At 57.5% G+C, this 5,735-nt stretch overlaps 1 long non-coding RNA gene across 1 annotated transcript in view; it reads left to right on the top strand.

The window, feature by feature from the left end:
* The window catches only part of LOC106725991, a 9,986-nt gene that overhangs the window by 1,977 nt on the left and 2,274 nt on the right, over nucleotides 1–5,735 (top strand). The window contains exon 2 of the long non-coding RNA XR_001362008.1: nucleotides 5,669–5,677. This is a non-coding gene — a long non-coding RNA (uncharacterized LOC106725991). The remainder of the gene's footprint in view (nucleotides 1–5,668; nucleotides 5,678–5,735) is intronic.

Genomic DNA, 5,735 nt, shown 5'->3' on the forward strand with positions numbered 1-5,735 from the left:
GCTCCCCCTGGACAGGGGGTGGGGGGCCGGGGGCCGGCGCGGGTATGCCTTTTCCGAGTTGACTCTGCATTTGGTTGCACGCTCCCTTTCCCTTCCCCTGGGAAATAAATGAGAATATACTTAGAGAAATATATATGTTTTTATTGAAGAGAGGAAGGGAGAGGTGTAGAAACATCAATGATGGGAGAGAGCCACTGGCTGCCTCCTGCACACACACACACACAGCCGGGGGTGGAGTCCGTGAACCCGGGCATGTGCCCTGACCAGGAATCAACGGTGATCTCGTGGTTCACAGGTGGACGCTCAGCCGCTGAGCCACGCTGACAGGGCAACACTTGGTATTTTTCAAGGCATTCTATTTGCATCCGTAAAAACTAGCCTTTGGTTTCAAACGTGCTGTCGTTCCAGAGGTTTTCCTGGACTCGCTCTCAGTCACCCCGTTCACAGATGAGGCAATGAGCCAGTGTAAGCTCCCTCCCTGAGGCGCTCGGCTGCCAGGTGGGAGAGCTGGGGTTTCAGCTGGAATAGGCACCATTCCAGAGTTCTTGTTTCCAGCCGCACCTCACAGGAACCTGGGGAGGTGGTCCGGAGAGAGGCTCTCCATTCATCGCTGGGGAGGCTGGGTCTCAGAGAGGAGAGGCGATCTCGGGGGTCATACCGTGGAGGAGCGGAGCTGGGAAAGAACGCGGGCTCGTTGGCACCCGTCCTGGCACACAGTGGAGAGGTCACTGCTCCCGCACCAGGGCTGGCCGTGCCTGTGACTGGACATTAGTTTCTCGGTCTTACGTTTTTCAGGTTGTGGCATCAGCTGACGCTGCAGGTGCTTGACTTTGTGCAGGACCCGTGCTTTGCCCAAGGAGATGGTCTTATTAAGGTAAGTGACTTGCCATGCTAGGTCACATGGCATAAATGTGCTCAGAGACTCTAAGATCGCGGGGGGGCTTTGCAATAACAATACGCTATGCTGAGTCAGCAGTCGCTGTGTCAGGTACTGTTCACACATTTACTCTTCACAGCAACGCTGGGAGACGGCCGTGCTGTGACCCGACTCTGCCGTAGAAGCAGGGCCAAGAGGTTTCGTGACTTGCCATAGATCGCAGCGAATAAGTGATGCACATTCTGTCTTCTAAATCCCTAACGTGCAGTCGTATAGCACGCTCCCGTATCTCGTTGTCAGAGCAGGCGTGTGAGCACCTGTCTGCGGAGGCTCAGCCCTGACCTCCCACTCGCTGTCTGTCCTTCAGAAATACTCCCGCAACACAGGGCCGGGTTTCTCCAGCACGCGGCCCATGCTCCCCCCGTCTGGCACTTCTGGAGTGTTCTCCAGCTGCCCCTCTCCCGCACCAAACTTGCCCCCTCTTTGCTCTGCATTCCTTAGAACCCATCACATTTTTGGAATAACCTTTGGAACCTCTCCCTTTGTTGTTGTTTTGTTTTAACATACATATTCTTTTTTATTGATTTCAGAGAGGAAGGGAGAGGGGAGAGAGAGAGAAACATCAGTGATGAGAGGGCATCATCGATAGGCTGCCTCCTGCACAGGATGGAGCCTTCAGCCCAGGCATGTGCCCTTGACGGTACTCAAACTCGAGACCTTTCAGTCCGCAGTCCGATGCTCTACCCACTGAGCCACACCAGCCAGGGGGAGCCTCTCCCTTGGGCCGCTCTGCCTGTGTGCTTTGATTTCCCTTGCTCCTGAGTTCTCGGCGACGCCATTTATTTGTCTCCACGAGGCCAGGGCCCCAGCGGAGCCTGGGGAAGCGCCAGGTGCTTGCTGAGTGGCTGGGGATCTGAGATGGGACCTCGTGAGCCTGCAGTCTTCTCATCTGCTAGGGTCCTGGGCCTCGTGCTGGTGGCCTGTTCCACTCAGTGCTTTGAGGAGGAAATGGGAATTGGTCTGCAGGAGACCCTTCTAGAGCCGGAATATGCCCCAAGCTAGAGACAGCCCAGCTTGCTTTCGCGTCCATTGGTGAACGCTTATGTGAACCTAATAACCAAACTCGGTCTCCTGGGAAACATGCCCGCCGTGTGCGGTCCCGGCTGGGTCTGCAGATGCCAGGCGTCCTGTGACTTTCTCCATGTTTTGGCTCCACAGCTGTACGAGAACTTCATCAGTGACTTCGAGCACAGGTACAACTCTGCTTGTTGACTTGGGAAAGGAAAGCGCTGGTGCCATGTGCTGACGGCTGTGCTTGTGTTTCAGGGTGAACCCCCTGTCCCTGGTGGAAATCATCCTCCACGTGGTCAGACAGATGACGGGTGAGTGGCCGCTGCTCACAGGGCCGGGTCCAAGTGGCAGCTGCTTCCGTGGCCTCGAAACGTACAGAAGGGAACTTTTTTGCATTTTGATAGAAAATATCCGGTTCTAATGTTTTTATCTTCTTTTGTGTTCCAAACCTGAAGATTACCCCACTGAAAAGCGTGCTGGTTGGTAGGAACCAGTCTGTAAAGAGCCCGTTGGTGGTGCTTCTGAGCTGGTTCTGCTTCCTTTTCTAGATCCTAATGTGGCGCTTACTTTTCTGGAGAAGACTCGTGAGAAGGTACGTGTGAAGCTTGAGCCAGACCTTCTGAAACACGTGTTTGTGTCTGTGCTCACTGTCCACAGCCCTAGAGACCAGGCTGTGCCCACGCGAGTCACGCAGGGTGCGGGGGCCTTGCTGTGGGTCCGCTGCCCGCGCTTCCGAGGTTCCTTGTCTCCGCGTCTGTAGGTGAAGAGCAGCGACGAGGCCGTGATCCTGTGTAAAACCGCCATCGGCGCCCTGAAGCTGAACATCGGGGACCTGCAGGTCACAAAGGTGAGCTGAGCTCGCCATCACACAGGGTTGTCTGTGGTTTAAAAGGTTGTTTAAGCCCTGGCCAGTGCTTCAGTGGTTAGAGCGCTGGCCTGCGCAACGAAGGGCCATGGGCTTGAATCCTGGTCAAGGGCACCTACTGTGCTGCAGGTTCCAGCTCGGCCCCGGTCAGTGTGTGTGAGAGAGACAGCCACTCCCTGTGTGTCTCTCACATTGATCTTCCCCTCCCTTTCACTTTTTAAAAATCAATGGAGAAAATATCCTTAGATGAGGGTTAGCAACAATGATAAAAACTACAGGGGGAAAATCCTATTTTCCCTCTTTTAACTATTTATTTAAAATAAGTGACAGGAAAGTTGCAAGAATAGATAAAGCTCTCCTGTGCCCTTACCTCAGGTTGTTAGCATTCCCCCCTTTGCCCATCATTCTGTGTGTGTGGTTTTTTCCTCAAAAACCACTTGAGGGTAAGTTGCTGGTAAGTCGCCATTACCCGCAAGCAGGACCCAGCGTGCTGGCCCCGCAGGGGTCACAGCCTCCGCCAGGCACAGCCTGTGGCCCCTGTTGACCAGGGTCCGCCCTTCCGGTCGCACGCTGTTGCCCCGCCTCTTCTGCATCCTCATCATGTCCGTTTCCTGTCCTGGAACTTTTTTATTTTTTAACCTATTGATTTTAGAGAGGAAGGGAGAGGGAGAATCATCGATCGGCTGCCCCCTGCACACTCCCTTCTGGGGGTCGAGCCCACAGCCTGGGCATGTGCCCTGACCGCGATTCGAACTGGCAACTCCTTGGTGCAGGGGTGGACGCCCCACCGAGCCCTGCTGGCTGGGCTGAAGTTCTGTTTTAACACCCAAATGCAGAGCAGTGTGCTTTTCATCTTGTCACATGTCACCTTACGACATTGTGAGTTAAAGGAAGGCCACCTCTCTCCCTGTGAGCAGGAGACCATCGAAGATGTGGAGGGGATGCTCAGCAACCTGCCTGGGGTGACGTCGGTTCACAGCCGCTTCTACGACCTCTCCAGCAAGTACTACCAGACGGTGGGCAGCCACGCGTCCTACTACAAGGACGCCCTGCGCTTCCTGGGCTGCGTCGACATCAAGGACCTGCCAGGTGGGCCTGCAGACGCCACAGTGGGAGGGGCTGGAGGCAGCGGGTCTCAGAAGGCCCTCGGGGGCCGCACCCCTTGGTCAGGAAGCCGTGGTCAGAGCGGGAAGGTGGTGGCAGCCGTAGTTTCCCCGCTGTCCGTCCTTTGCTGTTTGATTCAGGAGGAATGAGCCTGACTGCCCCACCTCCAGGGCGTTGTCAGTGCCTGGACCCCGTCCCCGCCCTGAGACCCTCTGAAAACAGATGCTAGGCCCAGGGGAGCGAATGACAAAAACCTTTCACAGATTTGAGGGAGGAAAGAAAAGTGACCAGAGTCTTGGGGAGAGTGCAGTGAGTGTGTGTTTACAAAGGAAATTCCAGCAGATTTTAGAGGTTTCTCACGGTTCACGGTGGAAGCACCGAGACCAGCACCTCCTGGAAGTGTTAGTGAGTTGAATCACTGCATCTCCAGCAGCACCGGGGGCAAGGCAGCCACTGTGTCGAGGACAAGGGGCTTGCTGGGTGGGAACAAAGGAGGCCAATTCTAGGTGGATAGGGGCTAAGTGAAGTCTGTAAGGGGCTCGCTCTCCCATCCGAGGGCCCGGGAGCACAGCGGGAACTGTAGGTCGCCACGTGGATTTGGGGGGAGTGAGGGAGCGAGTGCGCTTCCCACAGAGCCCGTGAAGGCGGGTCCCGCGTAACCTGAACCCAGCGCTGGCACCGGTGGCGCCTGTCAGCTCTGCTGTGGCCACCCCAGAACGTGCTGCCGCGCTTCTCCCTGTGAGGCCTTTAAGGCCGAGCCGGACGGGGGCTCGTGACGTGTGTGACGGGGGTGTTGTCGTCCTAGTGCCGGAGCAGCAGGAGAGAGCATTCACGCTGGGCCTGGCGGGACTTCTCGGCGAGGGAGTGTTTAACTTCGGAGAACTCGTAAGTGGGCCCTGGGCACAGACGCGTCACCACGGGCACGGCGCGCTCCCAGCTAACCGGCTCTGTCCCGCAGCTCATGCACCCCGTGCTGGAGTCGCTGAGGGGCACCGACCGCCAGTGGCTGATTGACACCCTGTATGCCTTCAACAGCGGCAACGTGGAGCAGTTCCAGACGCTGAAGGCCGCCTGGGGCCAGCAGGTCAGTCCCGGCCTTGCTGCCTGCGCCTGTCTCTCCAGCCGGCGCTGGGGAGACCGAGGCAGGCAGCCTGCTCTCACCGGGCAGGAGGCCCCAGGCAGCTCAGGTGCAGCTGTCATGCTCCGCCCTGCAGACAGTGCCAGGGGAGGGTGACACAGGCCTCCAACAGAGTGACCTTGCGCATGCGGAGAGAGGAGCGGGGTTGGGGTCACGAACCCGTCTTGGGTGTAGTTCTGAGCTCAGCAGATGACTGTCTGCCTGGGCTGCCTCCAGGGAAGCTGGGAACTTGTCTTCCCTCAGGACAAGTCCCTGGAACTGAGGAGTGCTCCTCAGGCTCCGGCCCACCCGCCGCCCCGCGGCCGCCCCCTGCTGTCTGACAGGAGTACAGCCCTGCCTGGTCAGGTCCTTGTCTTGGGAAACAGCCTCCCGCTGGGCGCTGTTCTAGTCATTTCCTACAAAAAGTGAAGCCCGGGACCTGATGCTGGTCTGGAGCCTCCGGGCCAGTGCTGTGCAGGGCCCGCCTGTCTCTGTCCCACCTGCAGGTGACCTGTCTTTCTCCTTCACAGCCCGATCTCGCCGCCAACGAAGCTCAGCTTCTGAGGAAGATCCAGCTGCTCTGCCTCATGGAGGTAAGCGAGCGCCAGGACCCTCTGTTCCGTGAGGCCGGCAGGTGGCGCGGGTCCTGCCAACCCCAAGCCCTGGGTGCAGCTGAAGCTGGTGAATCAGCTAGAACAACA

Source organism: Myotis brandtii, unplaced genomic scaffold, assembly GCF_000412655.1.
Source record: "Myotis brandtii unplaced genomic scaffold, ASM41265v1 scaffold2089, whole genome shotgun sequence".
Lineage (NCBI taxonomy): Eukaryota > Metazoa > Chordata > Mammalia > Chiroptera > Vespertilionidae > Myotis > Myotis brandtii.